At 39.3% G+C, this 26,445-nt stretch overlaps 1 protein-coding gene across 4 annotated transcripts in view; it reads left to right on the forward strand.

Moving 5' to 3' along the window:
• Window positions 1–26,445, forward strand: part of ZNF516 (zinc finger protein 516) — a 142,978-nt gene that overhangs the window by 881 nt on the left and 115,652 nt on the right. Inside the window, exons 1-2 of one of the 4 annotated variants that reach the window (XM_050941780.1) lie at window positions 2,644–3,256; window positions 17,236–17,322. The exons of 1 other annotated variant lie outside the window; for it this stretch is intronic. The gene's annotated coding sequence lies outside the window, so the exon portion shown is untranslated. Of the gene's footprint in view, window positions 1–2,643; window positions 3,257–17,235; window positions 17,323–26,445 lie in introns of those variants that run through there. 2 more of the 4 variants (XM_050941781.1, XM_050941779.1) reach the window with 2 other exon arrangements.

Below are 26,445 nucleotides of genomic sequence, written 5' to 3' on the forward strand. Positions count from 1 at the left end.
CACTTTGTGCGATAAAAGCTTTCCTCCTTCCCCCTCCTCCTCCCACTATCTCCAGTGAAAATTAGCATACCAAATAGTTGCGATCCTAATTTGAATTAAGATGCTTCGACCAGTTTAAGAAACTTTGTCTGGCTAAACTTTGTGGTAAGAGAACAAGTTGGGATATTAACATAGGCTGAATGTGTATGGAAGCTTGTGTAGAATGACAGTCACCCGGTTGTTTTTGCTCTAAGACCAGCTAACCTCTGCAATTAACTACTCCCGAGAAACCCTGGCTTTTAAATTGAAAAGTGCTGGTTAGGAGTCAGCACCATTTGTTATAAGCGTTAATAAGCTCCCGGCAGTAGACAAGTATCTTCTGGGGAATGTGCATTGTGTGTCTATGTCCATTAGCTATATAGCTAAAGAGGCACTTGGACACTAGATGTTCAAAAATAAATTTGTTCAGACTTCTTCCTAAACATGAACCCTGGTCTTTATTTAATCCAGATGCAGGATTCCACCCACAACCCCATATTTGCTGCCTTATTGTTGGTTTACATTTTCTGAAAAGGCGACTGGTGTAACCTGTGGAATTTGAAATGCAAATAAAAGCCTGTGGGAGTTGAAGCAGAACAAATCAGCATTTATAAAGTGAAAAAGATTTAATGTCTTTGAAACCATTGCAAGATTTTTTATAAGAACTGAATCGTGACGTCAAGTCGTTTGAGAAAGATTTTTTTTTTGTAATGTCTGAAATGCGGGTATGTGAAGTGCTTACAGGAAAAACAGATTACAAGATTAACATCTGTTAACATGATCGTTTATCTACAGCCAAAAATAGGTCAGTCCTTTCTTAAGGAAATACGACTGCTGGGCGCATGATTAAATAATGAATTTAGACTAATGAGTTAAATACAGTCCGTGTGTGTTACAGTCTGACCTGTGTCAAAAATATTTAATTCAGAGTCCTTTGGAGATCATTGTAAGGTCAACGTCCCTTTTTAGGGAGAGGCACAACTCTCCCTCCTCTTCCTCCCACCCCGTTTCTTCTTCTTTCCGTTCCTTATTGCTAAATGTTCTCCCTCTCCTCCTCCCCCACTGAAGCAGTAATGAATGTTTTCCATCTCCAGTATTGTTAAAGGACACCAACTCTTTCCGTGCAAATGGCTAAGTTTCCTAAGCTCTGGGGTTGTTTTGTCATTAACTGAGACAGTGGCAAAGAAGAATAGGAAACGCCGATGCAAAGTAGCTCTCTGTTTTGCATCTGCCTACCCCCAACTGTGATTGACAGTCCAAGCCTCCAATCGCCACTTCTTCCTCTCCCTAGTACTGAGTGCGTTTGTGTTACTACTCAGACCTAGAACCAGGCTGCTTTATTTATTTACATATACCTTGGGGGTGTGTGTGGAGATAGATAGATAGAAATCTGCATAAGTACCTCAGGTCTCATACAAGACAACCATATACCTCTGTTAGGTCCATAATAATGAATATGTAAAGAGTAAGCATATGAGAAGATTTCAAGTAACAAGTTGAGACCTGCTGGAGGAGAAGAAATATAAAATGATCTCTGGCTATATTTTTACAACACCGTTGCAGTCATACCTATGTGAGGCAAATAGTGTATTGACGTCCAGGAGTTACACCCATTCTCAGGTCATCGTTGTTTTAGCAATCTTCACTTTTTTTTAAAGTGACTGCAGAGTGCTATTATGAAAATCACTTTGGGCCTTACAGAGCAATCGATTTTTAGACAGAATTCCTCATTGATTTCAGAGAAGATTGCTGCTGAAAAAGTAGAATGGTCTTTCATACCGGGAAGTAAAACAAAATGACCATGTCTCAAACTTTTTGAAGTTTTTGTAATTTTTTTTTGAGGGGGACACAGTAAATATTTAGTTCAATGCGAATCCTTGAATTTTAAAGCTCATTGCTCTAATAGAATAAAAATGCAACTGACCAACAGTCTCTATGAATAATGGTCATTTCTAGACTACACAATAGGCACATTCAGTAAAGGAATGCCTGTCATGAACCATACCAGGTTTTGTGTTTAGTTAATCCTTTCCCCCAACTTCACTCCAAATATTGATGTTATAATTTTATTGTTTGGTGTATCAAGAATGTGCTACTTGTGATCCAGACCTTCAGTTAGAGTTTAGCATTTTCTGTGCTTAAGGGTGGATTGTCATTTATCTGTTGAGCTCTTATGTTGTGTAACTAGGGTAAAAGGATGGGTGGGTTAGAGGTAGGACAGTTGAAGGACTAAATGCAACCTTTTGTATAAAACAACTGCCCAGTTCACTCCGGAGATGGCCAGAATCACTCCTTGTAGACAGAGCCCAGAGGACGTCCAAAGAGGAGCCTTTATTCTTTGGCCTTGTACCACAGACTTTATTTCATGCCTGCTACACTAAATGAGTTAACTACCAAAGGGTTTTTCATTAACTCGACTTTGCAGTCACATATTTAACTTAAAAAAAAAAAAAGAAAAAAGAGCATAACTTAATTTAAAAACGGATCTGAACAACACAGCGTGGAAGACTTTTTAACTCCTTTTCAACCTATTTTAATACCAGATTACCTTTGTGCCACTCCTCTTCTCCCCAGCCCCGTGGGTCTGGTGCTTTCAGAGAGGCTTGTTGGGATGGGAAAGGGAATTGCTCGACCGTTGCATTCCTCTGTTGCATTAATATCCTGCATCGCCTGGAGGAGGCAGAACACGAATGCAACGAAGACTGCAGCGGCTTTAAGACTGGTTGCTGTGGTAGATGGTTTTGCAGGGCTGATGTGGCTGGAAGGTGTGTGTGAGAGAGAAGGGGAGGGTTTGTACCTGGGCTGGCCGCGCGAGGGGAGCGGGCCAACCCCAGCAGCAGCTTGTTGCTGTGTGTTGGGTGCCGAGGGAGGGAAGCAGGGAGGAGTTTGGCTCAGGCAGCTTTTGCATTCAGTTGTCCGCCTTTATAATGTAGCCAGGACGTCACAGCCATGTACTGTAACACAAGAAGTTAAAGAGGCAGAGGGGAAACAGCCACCCCTCAACTTCCAGTGCTTAACAAAGGCAGAGGCAGGCAGGGATCTGTCAAGAGAACCCGGCGCCAAGAGGGGGAGGAAAACACAACAGGGGGGGCTCGGAGAGATCCAGGGAGGCGCAATTAATGGAGGAAGAACGCTTTGAGGAGGCGAGGGAGGGGGCAATTGAGCTCAGGCGGCCCCAGCGATGTCCTATTGGATTACGTGGGGATCTTGTTGCTGGTGAAGCATAGTGGCGTGCAAGGTAATTTACTTTCTATTTTAAACTCCAGTTTGTTATTGTTGAAGGGAAAGCTGGGGGGGGGGGGGACTTGTTGCAAGGCGTGGCGTGCCCAGAAATAATTACGTAAGTATTCAAACCGGCTTGGTGTTGCTGACAAGAGGGGCAGTTTGTTCTAATGGCAAGGAGGGAGTTTGTTCCTGACAATGTATCGATTTGGAAAGCTTGAGGGAGGGGGTGAGACAGAGAGAAACATCGCTCTCTGTCTGTGGACAGATGAAACTTGCTAGCAAGGAACCCAGATGTATTTCTGGGCGTGGGATAAGGCACTAATACGGAGTAGTTCTGCAAAACAAAGGGGAAGGATGGTAGCTGAATTGCAGTTTCCCTGCGGTCACATTACACTGTTGGGCTTTTTTTTTTTTTTTTTTTTTTAAATCTCTGATAACACAGATGAACTGACCCAAGTTCTGATTACTTTTACTGTATGAGTGCGTCACAGAAAATCTTTTATCTTTCAATATTATGGTGCCACTTTCTCATTAGTGAAGGGAGGACTTTTATAGTTTGTTTTCAAGTGTTCTGTAGCTGGAATGCCCAGGAGACAATTAATAGTGGGATCCATTTTTTTAAAATGCTGTTAACTCCAAAATGTTACACTAAAACAAAGGTACTTCATTTGATGTAGCGATGCCCATTAATCACATAGATGTGAAGTAAATACTATTTAAAATTGTCCTCTCAAGCTGAAGGCAATAATTACGTTCCTTTCCCCAGTAAAATCTTGTCTGTACAGTAATCAAAATGAAACTGTTTTCCATGTAGCAGATAAATACATGTATATGCTATTTAAATATTTTTGATGCTAAGGTAACATAGGCATCATACATATGCTTTGGTTGCTGTGGAAGAAAAACAATCCTCATTTATGTAGTGTTGCTTGGTTTTCTGTCAACATGTCCTTTAGTTGTGTCAAAACAAAACCTGAAATAAGCTGTCCTGTTTATGCTTGTGTCTGTATGTGTCTGTGTGTGTGTGTGTGTATATATATATATATATATATATATATATATGAATGTACTCTGTCAGGTGGTGAGAGAGAGAAAGAATGGAATTTATCTGAGGTTTTTCTAGTAAAACTGGAAGCTGAAGTTGTATAGGAACACCTGTGGTGTAATTAGTATCACAGTTCAGTTATTCAAGGAGACATCTTTAGTTTCACAAGAATAACTGCCATAGCCATCTTGAATAAGCTCTGTGTAATAAAGTGATCTGCATGTATATTTGTTTTACTTTGAAATAGTGATATTATGTATACCTTCACTAGTTCTCAGACATTAGAAAAGACTCTTTTCAGTTATATCTAATAATCTTCTGAATTCATTTGCGGGGCTTTGATCCTTTAAAGTCTGATGATCTGATATCCTGGTTAGCAAGTATTATTACATATTCTGCATTACTAATGGAAAAAAATAAACCCCAAAACTATGATCGGATTGCATTAATTTGAAGTAGTTGAACAGTCCTGATAGAAAAAAAATCTGAGAGAGAAAATTTAAAGATATTTGAGAATAACATGGTCTTAAAACACTGACTAATATAACAGATGGGTGTCCAACACTTGTTGTATCAACAAAGAAGTGGTGCTCATAAATTAGTGTAGGTTCTTTCTAAGAGGTTTTATAGCTCATCATGACCTTTTTAAATTGCTAAACATTACTAAAACAATATGCATCAAGAGCTGCAGTCTCTCACTAAATATAACTGATTATTACTCAGTACTCTGGGGAAATGAAAATAGTTTACATCACTAGTATTAATGCTATCTATTGTTATGACCTCAGTAACCGACTTGCTGCCTGGAATGGAGTTACAGCAGTGACATTTAACTTATATAGATTAAAGTTTCCCGACACTGAATATCACCTTTTTAAAAAAAATTAGGTACATCTTATTTTTCTGTAAGTTGTCATAGCACAGTGCCATCACCAAGACCTAACAAGACCAGTTATCATCACAGGAATAGTCAGTGAACAGATAAAAATGATTGTCATCATTCCAAATGTTCTTTGCTTGTCAAACTTCCCTTAGCTGCAACTTTTCTCCATTCAGGTTTACCCCAGCAAAAATAGACACTTTTTTTTGTTTTTTGCAAATATTTCAGAATTATTTGAGAAGGAGGAAGGGGAACCGATCGATATGCTTCGCTTGAGTGAAAAATGAGAACCCTTTAAAATTATACTTTCTTGGTGATGTTTGTGTAGCATACATCAGATGGCACAACGTGTGACAGACTGGAGGAGTATAATCAGATGAATGATGTCGATGCTAACTTTTGTAAACTTTGAGCGGTCTGTTTATTTAGCTTTGTTAAGGTCATTAAGTGCAGTGGGCCAAATCCTCAGCTGGTGTATATTCATGTAGCTCCATTGGCTTTAATGAAGTTACACCAGTTTATACCAGCTGAGGATCCAGCCTGATTACTTTTACACTGTGAGTTTTTTTTCCTGCCCCTGTGGAAGAAAATATAATTACCATACTCACTAAGGGCTTGATCCAAAGCCCACTAAAGTCAGTAATAGCTTTGGAGGACTGCAATACAGCAAAGATTTACTTATACCCTTAACTTTACACAGCATTTACTTAATTGGGATGATTCATAATGTCTTTGGAAAAAAAAAATAAAGCAAGTGTGTAAGTCTTTAAAGGAGCTTGGCTCAAGTTTTGAGATCCCATATTCAGATTGGAAAATTGTGTTTAGGATGTCCAACTGCATTATTTCTTAACACCATAACAGTAGGAAGCTGAAATACAAACTGTTTGCATTCAGCAGGAAGAAACTTGCCTGAGCCTGTGCATTTAACTTGTAAAATGTGCTTGTTTACGTTTTTAAGACACAAGTGTGAATGTGTAGATATATGCGTTTTAAGGATGAATATGTATTAGATTTCTACCAGAAATGGCATTAAAAAACCTCCACTGTTGCTCTTTTCATAACTGTGTATTGTTTGTCAGTTTGACAAGAATGTTTGAGCCTTTTTATACTGTACTTGCTTTTGCCTATGAGCTCAGTGCTGTCCTCTGATATACATGTCATCCGCTCCTATTGACTTCAGTGGGAGTTGCATGAGTGTATCTCAGGGTAAAATTGTGCTCTGTATATTTCAATAGCGGAGATTCCAACTGTTTGGAACCATGGTAGCTTGGAAACTATAAGCTATCTTAACTTACTTTTTCTGTAGCCATAAACTGCATGCAGATAATTAATGACTGGTTGGCAAAAAACAGCACAGAGTCAAATTTATTTGATTAGGCATCTGCAATATAAATATTTGAATCTTGCAGCAACATTCCTTTTTCAAAGCAGACATCTTACATGATGTAAATGTTTATACATTTCTGTGCTAGGATAAAGCTGTTATGATTCAGTCACTTAGGGCAAAATTCTGTTTTTGGTTACACCACTGTAATTGCACAGTAACTCCACTGTAATCAATACAGTTACTCTGGAGTTACATGGGCATAACTGAGAGCAGAATTTAGCCCTTAATTTCTTAAAAGAAAAAAATGGAACCCCTCCCTTTCCCAAGATTTGTACTAAAAACACTCTCAGCAGAAATGATTTTAATAACCTTGGTATTACTGAGCCTGCTCTGAAATATTCTAGCGGATCACAGTTCAGAAAGTAACATTGCTATAGCTTTCATTAGTATTGTAGTACTTGAGTGCATGTGTTTACTTTCATTACCTGACTGTAATCCTGCAAATGTCCTGTCTCTTGGCTTGCTAACCCTGCTTTCCTGTCTGAAGCTACTGATGATGATTACCTAACATCGATGATTAATTTTGCTGTTGCTGTTTACACCTTAACTCAGGTATCAGTAGAGCTACATCAAAATTGGTACACATTTCCTATAAACAATTTCTCCCTATGTTCCAGGAGCTGGTTTACAACGACAGTTCTTATGCAAACAGTCTCAGGATATTATGCATGTGTTACTATGTTTTGAAGGGATATTGGCAAACTCTGTCTATTTACATGATGATAAAGTTACATATTTAGGTTTAGTAATGAATTCAGTGGTCTAAATTGTTTAAAACCTTATGGGAAGAATTAACGGAGGCTTTTTAATGTGGATTCAGAATTACTTACATTGAGCTGAGTATTTCAAAAGTATTTTGATTTTTGCTACCCTTTCAGTAAAATGATGACTTATTGGAAATAATTGAATTAGTATCATCAGTAGAATATTATATTTAACACTTGCTTAACAAAGTCCACATTTTACTATAGATGACTATGGAAGCCATAGCCCAAATTTTGCTGTCATGTATACTAGTGTAAATCCAGTGTTACTCTGAATTTACACTGATATATGTGGGAACACACTTTGGCACATAGTGCTTAGCTTCTCATTAAAGTTGATACAGTTACTAAATACATTTCAAATCTCTAAGAAATGTGTATTGTCTATCTCTTATCTGTCCATTTTCTTTACATCTTGCTGTCTGGCGTTTGAGCTTTCCTTTCTATGTGGTGGCTTTCTAGAAGGAAATGTTTTCCACCATCATATTTCCAAATTGCAAAGTACTGTAGTACAATTTTGTGGCTCCCCAAAATTTTAAGGGCAGTTTCTGAAGTGATCTTTTTTTTTCATTCTTCAAAATGAAATGGAAACTACAAAGCATGTACAATTACAAGCTGCAACTATTCTTAGAATTCAGACATGTTTAGTATATATTATAGTGATGAAAACAGATACTTAACACACAGGGTAATGGCTGGATACAGGTAATTTGGAAAAACCAGTAGCATTTACTCCAGCTACACTACATCTATTTCATATATATTCACTCTGATAGATTGTTTCAGTCTTTTTTTTTTGTCTATAGCTAACAATATATTTCATGAAATTACTGAAAAGAATGTAAAGAAGATATGAAAGATCTATGCATGAGGCAGTTCTGGATCTGAATGTTTGCTGAAAATAAGACCTACTAATGTGTATTAGTGTTTTCAAGGCACAAGTACATATTTTTCTTTTCCAACAGGTAAAGTAAAAGGAACACTATTGAATTGGCACGTCATTTTTGCTCATGTCAGATCAGGCTCCTTGATATGGCTGCACTATTTATTAATTTTTTCCCCTCTGTTCATTTAAAAGGATAGTGAGCAGGAAAATGGTGTTAGCTTTCAGGACATACTGTGACAGACTGATGGAAATTGAGGTGCTCTTTTTATTTTTAATTTATTTATCAACCCTGATTTAAAACAGTCCTCACATTTCAGAGTTTTTTCCAGTAGTATGACATTTTCCAAAATGTGTCTTGATCACAGTTATAGTTAAAATTAAAAACATTTTCCGTACTTGTCATGTTAAAAATACATTTTTAAAGGGAATTATTCATGTTCTTTGTTTTAAAAGGGCAACATGTGTGTTTCTTCACCATATGGTAGCATTTAACCCATATTGTATGAACTGACTAGGAGTTGCATTTAAGTGTTGATTTATTTCAGTACTTCGAAATGTTCTTTGTCTGAAATCTAGTACAGTAAATGATGCTTTTAAGGTTGTGCAATGGAACGCTGTGTTTAGCAGTTGTGCTTTGCTGTTACAATGATACTAGGTTAATGAGTAAGCGTTTTTTGTTTTTTTTATTCTCAAATAATTTCCTTAACAAATAATCCAGCTCTGAATGTTGAAATGATTTGTGGGAAGACTTATTCACAATAGTCAATGACATAACATGGTGTCAAGAGTTGCAGGATGAGATGTTGCAGTCTCTGCTGGCTGAAACTAGAGCTGCTCCTTTGATGCTTGAGGATATGCTAAGCAAGACTTAGTTTTAGTGCCCCAATAGTCTGCCCACATTAAAAGGTACATTCTTGTTCACTTTGGTCTAGACTGTGAAGTATGTATGTTGGTGAGCAGACCAGTATTACCAACCCCCAAGTATTTTAAACCATCAGTCAGCCCCTCAAAAATCATGGGATTAGTTTAAAAATCTTGTTGTTGTTATTATTATTGTTATTATTATTATTATTATTTTTTTTAAAAGAAAATGCATTTTGAGTTCTTTTGTTTACTTTCTGGTTTTTGAACCTTTAGGGCTCACATTTTCAGTCTTTGCTGCAGCCATGAGGGCTAGATACTTTTACAAAAAAAGCTGAAATTCTCCAAGAGTTATTTGACTCCAAGAATTAGGACTTTAATGGAACACCAAATATTATTAGACTTGCAATAGAATTGGCAGAGTTGGCAACATTTAGTTACTTATGTAAGTAGTCCCATTGACCTCAGTGGAACTACTTGTATGAGTAATCAATTGCTCTCCAGTATGTGTAAGGGGCTTACAGTCTGTCCCTTAGTGAGGTCTTTTATGGCCTTAAAGTATACCCTTGAGTAGAAAAATATTCCATCATATCTATAATGGTGCACTGTATAAAAGATATGTTGACTTCTTGTAGTTGCAGATTGTACTCTTAATAAATTAATTTGTACTATAGTGATTGTAAGTACATAGTACACTTCTTAGATCATGTCATTGGAAGAGCTCTGTATAATACTTCTATTAACCTCAGTAAAATAAAACATGAAATAAGATTTCCAACCTCCCTCTAGTGTTTTGAAACCATTGAGGTGTGTACTGGAGCAGGGCTGGCTCTAGCAATTTCGCTGCCCCAAGCACGGCGGCACGCCGCGGGGGGCGCTCTGCCGCTCGCCGGTCCCGTGTCTCCGGTGGACCTCCCGCAGGTGTGCCTGCGGATGCTCTACCGGAGCCGCGGGACCACCAGACCCTCCGCAAGCACACCTGCGGGAGGTCCACTGGAGCCGCCTGCCACCCTCCCGGCAACCAGCAGAGCGCCCCCCGCGGCGTGCCGCCCCAAGCATGCGCTTGGTGCGCTGTGGCCTGGAGCCGGCCCTGCACTGGAGAGAATCTGCTCCTCTTGATGTCTCCTTGAATGCCACTACAGGTTTCATATATTTTTATACCTGGTCCCTTGCAATGTTTCGTATTTGGTCCTCCCTATAGTTGTTTAACAGCAATACCTTGTTGACACCATATTTAATGGCAATACTAATGTTGATTTCAGGGACAACGTATTTCAAGGGAAAAAAGAGATAAATGCATGTTCATTGATTTTCAGGAAAACCTGTAGGAACAGAATAAATACATGCTGCATGTAGATAAGCCCTGGTTCATTTTCTTATTTTCTAGATGAGTTTTACCTCTGTAAGTGAATGCTATGAACCGTGATGCATAATTTATATTGACATTAACAGTGATACTAGAGGAATATTTTAATGCCAGTTTGAGAAAATATCACAATTAATGTTGATAACCCTGGTCCCATTAAATTGAAATTGATTTTAGTAGAAACATCCATGCCTATGGCATGACCATAAGTGGTATGATGAAATAATTCACTCCTTTTCATAATGCCAAGCATATTGGAGAGTTCATGTTATCATGAACAGTGCACACCAGGTGTCAAATTACTTGCAAGATATACAGCTTCTCTTCTGAATGGTTTCTTCCAGTTAGAAAGTAACAGTTTTTAAAAGGATCAACAGAGGAGTGGGCAGAGAAGTGGGGGTCTCTGAATTCTGTAATGTCAACAGGTGTGTTTTTGCTACTGTTATTTATTCAGCTAGTTTTTAATGCGCCACAAACTATTTGGTAAATCTTGGGTAAAGTTAGAAAGCAATACTACATGGAAGTCGTAGGATTAATGGTTTAGTGGTAGAGATTAAAAGTGGTCTCAGCAAATTACCCTGTTGATAGAGAAGCCAGAATCTGTTAATGGTATTACAAACAGATTGGTTTATCAGTCGGTTATTTTCTAGGTTGATTAGGGATTATAAATTGCTCTGTATTTGTACTACAAAAGTTAATTGTGTTGGGACTGCTAATATTCCACATAGTTATTTTAAATATTAAGAGCACTGTCAGATAACTTTTAGATACTTATTTAGAATGGCATCAGCTGTTGCCAGAATTTTCCAAAGCAGATGCTTACAGTATTTGGGTACCAAATAGGTGACCTGACTTTCTTATGTGCTGAGGAGTGGAAGCTGTAGGTGCTTGGCATCTCTGAAAATCAGGCCATCTATTTAAATGCTTAATTTTAGTGCTGAAATTTTTGGCCTGTGTCTTTATTTGTTTCTTTGCAGACCCTTAGCATGTGTTGGGTACTTCTGATAATCAAAATGATGTGCACATTCTTTTAAACCGGTGGTTCTCAACTTGAGGGTCACAACCCTGGAGGAGGAAGGGAGTTATGAACAGGTGTCAAGGAGTGGTGATCACTCTGCCCTTCCCATTTAGCTGATTGGAAATGGGGGGAATCCTGAGAGGGGAGGGGCACGGGTGAAAGTAATATTAAACTCTTACTGGCACGGGGGCTGGTTCCGAGCCCGTGGAAGGGGCGGAGCTGGGGAGTCAGCCTCATTCAGCCAGCCCATCCACAGTGCTTGGCCCGCGCCACCAGGGGCTCCGGTGGCGATTTACAAGGGCCTAGTGCTCTGGTAACTACCATCGCAGCAGCGATCACAAGACCCAAGCCCTTTTAAATTGCTGGCCCTGGGGCAGCTGCCCATTTTGCCCCCCCCCCCGTTGGCGGCTCGGGGGGCACAAAAGGGACAGTGACATTAAAGCGGTGCATACTGGCCAGTACCAGCTTTTTACCAGTACGCTATACCAGCCTACTTTCACACCTGGGAAGGGGGTCTTGGTATGAACTTGGACAAGGGGGTTGAGGTATGAAAGAGGTTGGTTGTTTTAAATAGTGACTCTTGTGTGCTACATTCTGATTTTTAGACATAAAATTCTCTTCCCATGAACTGCTGGTACATGTTTTTACCATTCATATTTACCTCATAGATCACTTGCTCCTCTATGCCTATGCATGCACCACTTGGCGTAACAGTTTCCCTGACAGAGAGGAGTCACAATGGAGTCCTTCAGATATTTGCTGCATCTTTCTATGCGTGTCTTGGGAGATACCATTGCTTTCACTTTGCTGCCTTGTGCTGATCTGCAGTCTATAGACTTTTCATTACTATCCACATTAGGGAAATGCTGTTGTTTGCCTCTGGAAGTGAAATGGTAGATAAAGAAAATTGCCAAGTATGATAACTTCTTAGACGCATCTGGAGCACTGCAAGGAAGATTCACACACTAGACAAAATTGTAATTGTTCTCTAATACTTTGGATCTTACAATAGAAGAAGGGGAGGATTCTAGTGCAAGCAGAGAAATCTCAAAGTGGTTTAGATGGGAAGCGGAAGATCAAGGTCACTGCATAGAAAGCTGGAGGTTGGGCTGCCAAATTTACTTGTTCTCGTGTTAGATGAATGAATAGCTGCAAGGACATTGGTGAGTTGAGTAGTTTGAGGGGAGGAGAAAGGAGTGGAGTCCTTGAGAAGTGTCAGAAAAGTTAATTCCTTGCTTTTTTAATACCAGTCTCCTTTTTCTTATTAAAAATCTAATACTCCTGAAAACATTCAACGTTCTTAGTTATTTTGAAGGAACAGCCCTCTTAGAATGATGAGAAGGATCAAGGCTTGTATCCTCAAAGAGGGTAGGAGGAGATAGATGATTAACCTTGCTCTTTTGGGTACAGCGTGTGAATTTTGCAACTCTGGAGGAGATCAGACACAGAGAGAGCAAAATGAACACAGTGAGAGATTAGTTTTTCTTTGACAGGGTTCAGGGTAATGGCAGGAACAACAAGTCTGCCTGAATTTTGGCTTGGGTCCTATCTCTTCCGTAACCTAATTATGTAGACTGGGACAGGTTATTAAGCAGCATATGGGGACCCTTTATTTTCTCAGCCAATTCAAAGATGGGAACAGTGCCATTTGGGTCACATAAGTCGAGAGAGAGAGAGAGAGAGAGAGAGAGAGAGAGAAAACAGTCAGGGAGCCTTTGTCTTCTCTTTCCCCATTTCAAGAAGATGCGTGCTCTTCTCAGATCTCTAAATAAAGGGAAGAGACAAGGAGAGATCTGACAGCTAAGAGGATATCAGACATCAAGCAAATTTTTGTTGTTGTCCTTAAGTTTCTGTTTTCTCTTTGGTTTGCTGAATGTATTTTAAGGAAGCATGTAGCACTTAAAAGGCTGAAATCCCTCTGCTTCACACTCTGATTGAATTTAGTCTACACTTCTGGCACAATAATTCTTCATAGGACAATTGAATTTTCCTCAGTAACTTTTGAAAAAGAAAATATTTACTACCTTTTGCAGAAGAAACACAAATATATTTTTTCAACCCCCCCCCTACCAAAACAAACCAACTTTACCCCGATTTTCTCATATTCCTTTGGGGTTTGTGCGGACAGTGGTTGTTTAGCTAGAGGAACCCAGACTTCTCTCATGGTAGGACATACATGTTCTAATAACATCTTGGAGCTAGGCCACTTTTGAAATTCTGAAGTTGAATGCACACAGTCAGTCCTGTCATTCAGGATAAACTAACAGAACTCTGCCAGGATTAGCTGATGAAACTGTCAAGTTCTGTCAGCTGCCTCCGTTTTGCAGTGCAGAAAGCCTGCTTTGCTCTCTCACCGGCTCTGCTCCTCACTCAGACAATAGGGAGCTGGGCTTGGGCAGCAGCAGGTAAAGGAAGACAGGGAGGAGGCAAAGTGAGTGGGGTTTGAGCAGGGCTTTGGGGTGAATGGAAGATTTAATAGGAGATGCTTGTGGGTGGGATCCATTTCTATGTGGAGATGCTGGGGTGCTTCTGGGAAACCAGAGGCTCTTTATTTAGGCACCAGTGTAGAGACACTTGACCTGAGCTCTGTGGCATACCATGCAGCAGGATTGTGGAGAGCCAGGGAGTATTATGCAGCTGTGTAGAGGGTGTTGTTGGATTGTCTTGTGTTTTTGTATGCTGCCTAGCATGGTGAGAATGTGGTCCGTGACTAGGGCTCCTAGGTGTTATGGTAATACAACTGATACATAATAATAATGGGCAGAGTGGGGAGGGTGAGGAGTGGAGATCTTTGGGTGAGGGGGAGTGACGCATAGAGAAGAAGGGGCCAGAGCAGTGTGTGTGTGTGTGTGTGTGTGTGTGTGTGTGTAGTGGGGAGAATGGAGAGGAGTTCCACTTCGATTAACCACTGGTGGTTCATCAGAATTTAGATAATCTGTGACTCACTTATGGTTTGTTAGAGTGCACATAGATCTTCTCCCCACTGCTCCTTGCTCCTCACATACTACTTTCACATAGCCCTGCTCCGTCATATGCACCCCTGGTCCGCACCATGATTTCTACTCTCTGGCCATATTCAGCTTTTAAACACTGACATAAAAATACTGAGTAGTCGGGGTGGGGTTGTGGGTTGAGGAAGCATATCGAGGCATGGGGCTGGAGAGAGACATGAAGTGGCATAATGAGGGCAATCTGGGTCATGCACTGGAGGCTATGGGAGGAATTGGGCTGTGCCAGGGAACAAGGGGAAGGTGTACAGTTGGGATTGGGGGGCAGGTTATATGCTTATCTTGTATCCATCTGAATAACGTTTAGCATTTGCAGAGATTTCTTAAATAAGTTCCATCAAACAACAAACATTTTTATTTTGTTAACACCGGTTACAGTTGCTCAAGTGTTCATACTACCAACTCATTTGTAAGAAAAATCAGGAGTCGAGTCACTTGTTAAGTACACACACAACCTTTGAAATCTACAGTTGTGATTACCTCTTGCCGACATCTGCCACTTCCCTTCACAACTCTAACTCTGACCAGAAACACTGATGGTTGAAAGAAAGAAACATTGGTCTTCCTCATAACATCATCTTAATAACATTGCTATAAACATAAACTATAACACTGAAAAACAATAAATACGATACAACCTTTTCCACTGAAAAACAATTCCCTTGATTAACAATCATCCAACAGAACCCACTTAAACACAGCCATCCCCATACACACTAAACACCTACACTTCTGCGTGACACAAGTTCAACATTTTAGATGATTAGAAAAGCTCCATTTCTTAACCACTATGCTTGGTTGGAGTTAAATTATGATTATTTCTTATTTGTATTATAGTAGTTCCGAGTGGCCATGACTGAAAACAGAGATCCATTGTGCTAGGTGATATACATACACAAAGTCAGTCAGTCCCTGCCTTGAAGATTTGGTATATCTTTTGTGTGCATATGGTTATATGGCTTTGTTAATTTAAATGTGTCATTGACATTCTTTAAGGCATATCTGCTATCAAGTTAAATGTTAAGAAGTAACTGGTAATTACCAAAGCCCTCTTTAAATTAGTATTAAACTATCACAAATTAAATAAAATCTGCGTAATCTCAAAATTACTGTACATTTACCAAGCAGTTAGTCAGAGAATGGTGAAGTATCTGGCTCCATGCTGACATTTAAAAGATGTGCTGTGTGTGGAACCTGAACGTTTGGCAATAATCTTCCTGGCATCAAACACTATCTGGATGGTCATGCTGTGTAAATGCTTTCTGTTTTTCGCAAAAATCAGCTGGTGCCACACAGGGAGTGTGAGTGTCATCACATCATTCCTAGGACTTCTAGGAAAGCGGTAATGATAGAGAAACCTTAACTGATTATTCTGTTGCTGTTGGGGAGTGCTTAGAAACTTGATAGATGCCTGAATATCCTGGCTGTCAAGGAAATGAGTTTACCAGATACCAGGAGGCTGATTCCATGCTTCATAGTGAAAGGGCAGAGAGTACTTTTTGAAGAGCAGGAAGGGGGAAACATTTGGCTTGACTTGTTGAGTACAATGCATTCATGTAGGCTCAAAGTGTTTGCATGCTCAGACGGGGCAGCACTGTGTACATTAACCTCCTACCTTTGTTTAAACTTTAATGGAAATTTTTAAACAATTGAAACTTTTTTTTTAAATAATAATGGGGTATTAGTGGATTATGCAGCATACTTAGTCCTCACATAGAAGTGAACCAAGGGTCATTTCTATACATTCTGTGAACCAAATGCAGATGGGAATAAACCAGTGCAACTCTCTGGACAGACTTTGGTTCAAATTCGGTGATGATGTAAATAGTGGTGTCAATTACAAATTGGGCAGAAATTTGTGCATATTGCAAAATACTGGAATTTGTATCGATTTGGCATTGATTAGGAGCCAAATTTTCTGTTCAAGTACCCTAAATTTATATTGGTATAACTCCATTGACTTCAGTAGAGTAATTGAAATTTACATCTGGATAAGTGAAATCAGCATTTAGTTCGAGGTCTGCAAAATGAGCATAATCTATATGTCAGGGTATAGAAGATGCGCTGGGGGCAGGTAGCCACTTGTAGCAGGAAAACTAATTAACAGGACGAGATAAGATAATGGAGGACTCCATGTTTCAATGTAACTTGCATCATCCTCAGCACTCCCAGATGTAGTCCTGGTGTAATCAAGGGCAAAATTTACTTACTCCCTTTTTCATAGGTGCTGAATTTGGTTCCCATAGAATACAAAATCAGTGTAATTTAAACTCGCTTTCTGATTGTAACTCTGATCTCATTTATTCCAGATCTGTAATTTACACTACCACACAGATCACTGCTGAACTTGGCCTGTTTGTGTGAGCACATGCTCTTCTTTGTGCGTACAAAAATATAGGATTCAAAGGCTTGATTGTGTAGCCCCTACTGACATTAGTGAGTACTTACTACTCATATGAGTAGTCCCATTGAATTCAATCATCAGTAACGATTGAAAGGCCTGTCCTAAGTGGGGGTAAAATTGCTCAGTAGTCCTTGGATTGGTATTTCCTGCAAAATGAGCTTCACTGGCTATACTCTTGCAAGTGTGAAATTTGCATGTTGTTTTTACTTCTACCACCAGCATCAGCAACCATTTAAAAATGGAACTGAGAAATGTGTATATAAAAAATTCATACCTAGTACATGAAAAATATGATCTGTTGTTACACAGTTATCTGAAAATGAGTAAAAGATAAAATAAATATTCCTTTTCTTCCCTTTTCCCCTCTCCCCAGGCCCTTCCCTCTGTCTGGCCAAATTTCTGTCCTTGGTTACATGCCGACAACCTCATTGACATTGAAATTGCAGGGGTGTAACTAAGGGTAAGTTTTGTTCCTCTGTGTATATGGGAGGTACATATGTGTGCTATGTTAATCAGGTGTAGGAGCTGGTTAGTTATGAAACAAAAAATGGCACATGAATTAAATGGGAATGAGAAGAGCCATGGTAACATTGTTTGCCTGAAGATGTCATCATGACACAGACATGCTGAATATTTTCTTTAGTTGCTAGAATATGACAAAAGAATAACTTGTTAAGTAACATCAGAGAAATGTACATGCTCAGTAGACTAGCAGCAAATGTACAATACAGTAAATGCCAAAGGCATTGAATAGATTCAATTTAATAGTGATTTAAGAACCCTGCAGTAGTTAAGAATTTTGCTTTCCACATCTCATGCCTTGATAAAAGAACAGAAGATTTGACTATTTTTTTTTACCTCTCTAAGAAACAGTTCCACTTTACAGAAGATGTGCATTGGTTTTGCCAGTCTCTTTTTTTTTAAAGACTATACCTGGACAAACTTCCTAACATTGAAACTTTATAACTTTGTGTTTTTTTTTTTTTTTTTTGCAACATTGCAATTGTTACAGTTTATGGACACACACACACACACACACACACACACACACACACACACACACACACGTCAGAGATTTCTTGTCAAAATATAAAGGTGTGTGAGATCAATAGGTGCTCTGAGATCTTTACATTTCCAGTTAGGTTTTGAACTTTTGGACTACTAAATTTTATTGTCCTTGTTAAGAGTCACAGTCAGTGGAGTCAATGGAGTTAGACCAGGGATTAATTTAATTATTTTTTGTGAAATATTCAAGGGTTTTCTAGTTTGATTTTTAGATTAGTTTAAAACAGGTTAGAAATTAAATTGGTTTAAAATCTTTGGCTCGGGGCATCCATACTGCCACCGTTTTCAATCAAAATAATTGCCACCAGTATGAGACTTGGAAATGCTTTCCATGCTTTAATGGTTTTGCCCTGATATTCCATCTTAATCCATGTAGGCAGACACTAGTGGCCACTGGGTGGCCCCACAGAAGTCAGTGCAAAGGTTTGCTCACACGGATCATCTTGCACAGTCGGAGGCTTAATTTCAAATGCAGCCTGAGAGTCATAATTGGCCACTTTTTGAACTCAAACTCATCACACTGGTTTTCCTGATCTTTTTAACTTCCAGAGTATTTGAATGTGAAAAATGGGTTATTTACTTTAAATAGCAAGACAAACATAGAAGGAAAACTATCTGCTATCCAAAAAGACTATATTTTATGCATGAGTGTAATCTATCCATTAGTTTATGGCTCCAGAGTCTTCCTGGAAGTGTCACAAAATCACATATCCCTGAATGCTAGATTTAGTATTTGAAGCTCAAATTTAGTTTTAAAATCTATAAAACGTCTGTACTCATGCAGCTCCCAACCAGTTGTGCTTTCAAAGAAGCTCAGGAGCCCAGATTATTATTTCCAGAGTCAACTTTAATTTACGTTTAGTCAAATGGCTCACTATCCATCTTCAAGGGTTACTGTCAACTTGAAAAATCACATTTGCCTGAACATTTTGTACCTAATGTAGTTAAAAGCATAGTTACTCCTTACAACCAAGACAGAGCTTAACAAGGGTTAGAACTGTGGCCTTAGTGCAAATGATCCTTGGGTCCAGTTCTTCCACCTGGAAATCTGAAGGAAACTAAATCATATCTATGACAAGGGCCAAGCCAGTAACTCCATATGGAGAGTGTTTCTCAAAGGAGGTTGTGTATTTATTAGGAAAAAGTGGAGAAAAAGAATTTGGATCGGTGTGTGTGTGTGGTGGGGCGTTAAGTAACAAACATAGCAAAATGAAATAAAAATCTAGTATATTAAATAATCAGACAAACTGTACCAGTGGCCCAATTCTGATTTCTTTGCCCAGCTATCCTAAATGCTGCAGCGTGATGGTATCAATGATCAGGCGGAAGTGAGTGTGGCTCAGTTGTGCTGGTGTGACTCCCCTACCTGAGTTCACTTGCAGCAGCAGCCTCTCTGTGTCCTAAGGAGATGCCAGGATGTCCTCATCCACATCCTTGATGCTGCCTTTCCATGCACTCTTAAGGGGCACATCACTCCTGAGAGCCTCCACTCCCTGATGCACTCAGGAGCCATCTAGAAGCTGGAATGAGATGATAGCCAGGAGATCTGGTCACACAAACGATATCTGGGATTACTACAGCTGAAAGGAGTTAGTAAGAAAGTTATTTTTCTCAGGTTATTTTGTTCATACATGGTCACTTTCAGTTTCTTCTGTAAGGTAAATTTCTTCGTTGCTGAAAAAATCCTTATAAACATTGATAAGGAAGCAGAAAAATCATTTTCATTTCATGTTTTTAAAGAGGTAACCCCTGTCCTCTCAAATTGTAAGGTACTTTATCAGAATCAGGATTTCTTTTTTTTTTTTTGAATTAGACACACACTCAAAAAGTTTCAGGTGACGGAGTCCCTTCAAGCTTTTTTGCTGACAAGACTTCCTTGAGTAAAGTTGAATTGCTTTTATAGATGCCATCCAAAATGGCTGCTTGAATCCATGGGAATTTTGCATTAGTCAAACACACTCATTTTTATGAAAACTACACTCTTGTTGAGATTAGCCTCTGTAAATACCAAAGACGTGAGCAAATGGAGATTCAGGCTTTGTGGGATGATGAAATATATGCAAATTTTAAGCACATAAGCAAGATTGATGCATTTGTTTAATCACATTTAGAGATCCAGGGGCAGATCAGAGCATGGAATTTGCCCCTCAGTTTGAATGGAGGAAACTGTTCATGTTGCAAACAAAACCAAAATTCAAATCTTGCAAAGATTTACACACCTTCTTACCATTTCAAATTTGTTAGTAGCCCCATTGACACTTCAGTGGGACTATTCACAGTACACAAAGTTAAGCAGTGTAAGTCTTTGCAGTGAGTGGGTCCAATTTCTTTTTAACCCCTTGACATTGGGAGTCAGGTTTGTTATTAAGTATGATTCTCATTGCTAACAATGTGCTATGCAGACACCACCATTTCATCAAATTAACATTGATATCTATTATGGGGCAAAAGACATTCTGTCCACTTAAGCAACAAGGAGTCTGGTGGCACCTTAAAGACTAACAGATTTATTTGGGCCTAAGCTTCTTCAGATGCATGCAACTGTCCATTTAAGACCCAATGCATTTGATGTATTTTTTTAAAGGGAAGAAGTAAATATCAGTGCTATTTAAATATGGCATTTTCCATATCTACAATATTTAGATTGATAATGTTGCAGAAATACTCAATGGGCTGACACAGTCCTTATTTTATTCACCATTGGTTTATTTCCCAATTTGTTTCTATCAGTGCATGAGTAAAATTTTCAAAACCACTTAAGAAAGCTGAATCCCACTGATTTTCGATGGCTCTGTGTACGTTATGAGTGAGGTATGTTTCCTCTGCTCACTTATACTTGCTCATGTTAGTTCTCATTAAGCTATCATAAGTATAAGTAGCATGAGCAGCAGCAGTGGAGGCATGGTTTAGCTGTGCCAAGTACATACCCACCTGTTTCAGGTGGGTTTGTACTTTGGATGGCCAAGACTCTGCTGCAATTGCCTTTGCTACTGGGGCTATGCTTCTATTTATACATGCAGTAGCTTGATGAGAGTTAGCATGAGTAGGGGTGTGCTCACATGTACCTATCTTATAGTGTAGATGTAGCAAGTGAGACTTAGGCTCCTAAACCATGCAGGTGCTTTTGAAAACTTTACGTCCATACACTCGAGTGATTCAGTGTTAGCTCAACTAAAGTAAACTTGTTTGTGATGGGTATGGCCATTTTGTAGAGAAGTCAGCCATCTGAAAGCTTCATGAGAATCCATCAAAGCATTTCTTACTGGGCTAATCATTGTGGTATCTAGGCTGCAAAAACTAAATTAAGAATCACATTGGGCCAGATTGTGCAAATTATACACAGCCCTGACTAAGAGGTGGTGTGGAGCTGCACTTCTCAGAGCGAACTCCAGGCAGGATTAAGGCCTCAGGAGACAGTCCTTCACCTTGCACAACCCTGCCACACAGAGGTAGTGTGGTGCAGCTTGCTCCCACTCCCCAGCTAGCTCTGCAGGTCAGGTAAGGACAGCATGATCTCACTTCCTCCCTTTCCTGTCCCTATTGGGTTGGGTTGGCTTGTGCCTTTAATTACAGACCCATAGGTGAAGGGACTTCAATTGTAACCTGTCACTGTGAAGGTGATTCAAAACAGGTAGGAAGGTGCTTTGGAGCCCCTTGTCCTCCCACATCTACATAGGGACAGGAGACAATTTAGCCCATTCCTTTTGTCTGCAAAGGATCCATCATCTCTTGATATAACTTCTGTTACTTAATGAGAGATTTTTTTTAAACATGCACAATCCATTCTTCAGCTGTTGTAACTGAGGGAAGGCCTTCTCAAAAGAGGGGTTCTGGCCTTTAAATGGTCAGGCTCTGGCTTAACTTGATATCTGGTGTCAGAGTTCTACAGCTCATGGAGTTTCACAGCAAAGCAAGAACACCCTGTCCTCAGCTCTGTAACATGCAGTCTTGGGCATCATCACATGTATCATTCCTAGCAGAGCACTGTTGTCTCACTGGATCCTGGATGGAGAAGCAGTTTCAAAGATAGCGAGGCCCTAACCCAATAAGGGATTTGGGGATTCAGACCAGGAGGTTGAAATGAACGGGGAGCCAGCTGAGTAGAGGAACGCTAGTGTGATGTGCTCCTGTCAGCCTTGTGAAAGATGCTGTGTCTGCTGGAGTTGTGATGTAGGCCTTCACCATCAGCCCAAAGTAGAGTGCACTGTAACAGTCACATCTGGAAAAAGTGATGAAAAAAGTATTGATATCAGGCTAGATCCTTGTCCAAGAGAAGTGAGCATATTATCTTGGCTAGTCAAAGATGGAAGAAAGCGGTTCTCCGCTGTAAGTAATCTCTGTTTAGAACAGTCCAACGGGACACAGAGATTGCGTGTTACCTTGACAATTAGTGGACACATACTTTTAATAAAGGTCAACCAACATTCCGATTATTTTCTTAAAATGTCATTCTCTTCCTCTCAGCAATACTGCTTTGTTATAGGGTTGATATTAAGCCAATTTCTAGTTAATCCAGGTGCCTTATTTTTCTCATGTACTGTGACATCTAAGTGTCTCTGAAGTTTGTGTCCGGTAAGAGAGATGTAGGCGTAGGTGGGTTTCTTTAGCACATTAGTGGCATTGGAGCTGATGATGTCTTATGAAATGAGCTAGATCCTACATAGATGTTTGCAAAGGAGAGGAGATAGGATTGAACTGTGGGGTGGCCAACATGCCCATAAACATGGTAAGGCCAACTTTATGAAATTAACAATGGATAGTGAGATTTAGCCAGTATCTCCTTGGTTATTTGAAAAGATGACCTCCGTGCCACTGGCAGGTTAGACGTCTTGTGGTTATTAGTGCATCAGGAAATCCTGACTTCCCTAAGGGCCTTCGAGTATTTAAGAGGCAACCTATTGTATATTATACATGTACTATTGATTTAATAATCTGCAGGGGTTTTTAAAGCCAAATTAAAAAATGGAGCTTGTAGGCTGATTCAGATAAACTAGGTCTCTATTAATGCAAAGGGATTAAAATATAACTGTTCTGTATTTACATAAACATCCATTATATTAATGTACAATAGACAATTTATGCAAGCTGTCCTTGAGAGCTTTCCTTTTCTTTTTTAAATTTTAAGAAGAATTATTGACGTCTCTGGACAAATTGATTTTATGTAAAATGTCATTGTTTTAGTGCATCAGGTGACTTCTAGTAAGTAATCAAATTACTTTTCCGTACATATAAGGTCTCATGATTGTAATGGCACAAAATCAGAATGAAATGTTTTATTTCAGATTGGGTTTATCTGAATTGAGGTACTTCGGTTTGTCATACCAAATCAAAATGTTGCATTTTGACTCAGTTCGACATTAAACTGTTTTCCCTGACATGAAGCCTGATGAGAACTGTAGTTCAGGCTCCTCATGCCCCTCTCCATCCTATGGGTCAGGCTCCCATGCTGACTAAATCTCTCATGATGCACTATGGGTGGGACCAGGAGGCACCTGACCTACAGCTTTCATATGAGGCATTGCACTGATTCAACAAAACATGGTTTCATGTTGAACTGAATCAAAACTAAACATTTCCATTTGGCTATGTTGAAATGTTTAATTTTGATTTGGGAATGTTTTGATACTTCCCAATTGAAAGTTTTGGTTTTCTATAACAAATAAACATTTGCCACAGAGAGACATTTTTCACCAAAAATTTTATTTAGTTGAAATCCCAGTTCTCCATCGAAAAACAGCTTTGATGGAATATTTTCGAGTTGCCCTAGTATACTTTTTTATTTAAGAAAAGATATCTGAGAAATCTTACTCTGCATGAACAAAAACTCATAAAATACAGCTGATTAACTTAAAGTGGCAAGAAAATATGAGGGAGTTGGGGGCTGGGGAGGGAGGGAAAAACAGCTTGCATTAGTGTAATTGTTATTAAAATTAATGAAATAAAGATTTCATAATATTGAGTTTATAGCATGCTATGGCTACTTTAGTAGGGCTTGTTCTTTCACCATTTAAAGTCACAATTGTAATTTCAGTTGCAATAACTCAGTAAGGTTGAGAGAAGGTATACTTAATACCTCTGTTCATCAGACTCCATCTTGTTGATCTCTAGTGCACATATACCTAATTTCTCCAAACTTGTCCTATATCAGTGCATACAAGTGGCTTTACTTTTTACCTTTGTCCCTTTCAGCTAATGTAGATAAGGGAAAATCAGGTTTTCTTCTTCTGCTCTTTAGACCAAGGGCATGCTGCCTTGATTAACACAGTAGTTTCCTGACTTCAGCAGCTAGAAGTAAGCCTCTTAGGCCTGGTCCACACTACAGCGTTAAATCGATTTAACGCTGTACCTGTCCACACTACAAGGCACTTAAAATCGATTTTAAGGGGTCTTAAAATCGATTTCTGTACTCCTGCTCAACGAGAGGAGTAACCCTAAAATTGATATTACTATATCGATTTAGGGTTAGTGTGGATGGAAATCGAAGTTATTGGTCGCATTCTTTTACTGAGCTACCCAGAGTGCACCGCTCCGGAAATCGATGGTAGCCTGGGACCATGGACGCACACCACCGAAGTAATGTGCCCTAGTGTGGATGCATAAAATCGATTTTATATCCTGTTTTATAAAATCGATTTTATTAATTTCGATTTTACTCTGTAGTGTGGACGTGGGCTTAGTGGTTATGCAGAAGAATTGTAATTTGCAGTTAGACTTTTAGGCAATTATGCCTGTCTGCCTTAGGTTTATAAAAATCACTAGCTCAGTGGGTTTTATCCAATTTTTTATCAAGTTCTTTTTTTCCCCATGTGGTTCTGAAGAACAAAACATGTATTTGAGAATATGTTGATGCTAGAAACATAAAGCTATAATTTCAGTTGATAAAAGAAAACTTCAGTTATTCTTAAAAGTTAAAAGGGAAGTGATGAAACTCTAAGATTTGTGGTGTGCTGATAAAGAAATTGCAAGAAAGTTAGAAGCCTAGAGAAGGAGGGAAAACGGAAGTCATTGGTGATTGGAGATAGGGGCATTATGGGAGCGTGAAATAAACTGTTTGGATGTTGGAGAGGGGAATCATTAGAATGGTCATCTGTTATGGAGGGCATCTGTTATGTTTGTTTGCTAGAATGTAGACATTTCTGATGGACAGGTAACATGTTTTTAAATAAAGATGGCTAGCTCCTCTTTGAGTCTACACAGTATTGAAGTCACTGAATGATTGATTGTTTCTTATTCTGATGGTTATAAATGTAGGAGCTGCTGATTAATATGTCAAACAGGTGATTTATATTGTGTGATTGCCAAACATCACTGAATGAATTTATCTGACTCAACATGCCTGTAGTTGAAAGAAGTGCTAGGAAATACGTGTTGAATGAAGTAAAAAAAAAAAAAATAAAATTTTCAAGTAAAGTATTAAGATGTAAATAGCTTTTTGAGCAGTTCTTTGACACCAGTTTCATTTAGGATCAGTGTCTCTGTTCATTTTCAACACCCCAAAATGGAAAATACCTGTTAGTGATTATACAATAAAAGTTGCAGCCTTCTTTTATGCTAATAGCATTACCTACAACATGGCAAAAACGGGCAGTTAAAAGAAATGATTGAAGCACGTCACCCTGGATAAACTCCTCACATACCTACTACTACATTCTGCCAGTGAAAAATCAGAGGAAAAATTTAAAGGAAGGACTGTAGCAATAAATACTGACTTTATGCAAGAGAACACGAGAAATGATTCAGTAATAGCTACAAGTATTCATACAAGGGGGGGAAACAAGCACTCCCACTTAATAGTATCGATTCTACATCTCAAAAGAGAACTGCCAAATCCTGTGTCCAATTTGTTGAAAATGTCATCTAAAAATACAGGGAAAGTATGTTGGGGTGGTTTTGGCATTTGTTTAAATGACTGCACCTGACAAGTTCTTTAATTTTATTATCTTTGTCATGTTAACTTCTGATATACAGGTGTCAGTACCCTATTTGAAACTCAGTGAGAAGATTTACAGGTTTTTCCACCATCAGCCTCATGGTCGGTTGACTGAAAAAAGGAAAATTGATGCCCTAGTCTTCCATTGACACATTTTCACTTTATTTTTGGAAAGCAGCATGCATTTTGTAGGTTTTTGTGATACAGCTCTACCCTCTATAATGAGACCCGATATAACACGGGTTCGCATATAGCGCGGTAGCAGTGGGGTTCGGGCAGCACTTTAAAGAGTCTAGGGCTCCAGCTGCTGCGGGGAGCCCCAGGCCCTTTAAATCACCACTGGAGCCCTGTCGTCGCTACCCTGGGGTTGTGGCAGCGGCGCTCGGCAGGCTATTTAAAGAGCCTGGGCTCCCCGCAGCGGCTGGAGCCCTGGGTAAATCACCACTGCAGCCCTGCCACTGCTACCCCAATATAATGGTGTTTCACCTACAATGCGGTAGAGATTTCTGGCTCCCCATGACCACATTATATTGAGGTAGAGATGTACTTTATTACAGCTAGGAAGGCTACACAGATTACTGATTTAGG

The sequence above is a fragment of the Gopherus flavomarginatus genome, chromosome 2, assembly GCF_025201925.1.
Source record: "Gopherus flavomarginatus isolate rGopFla2 chromosome 2, rGopFla2.mat.asm, whole genome shotgun sequence".
In the NCBI taxonomy this organism is placed as follows: Eukaryota; Metazoa; Chordata; order Testudines; family Testudinidae; genus Gopherus; species Gopherus flavomarginatus.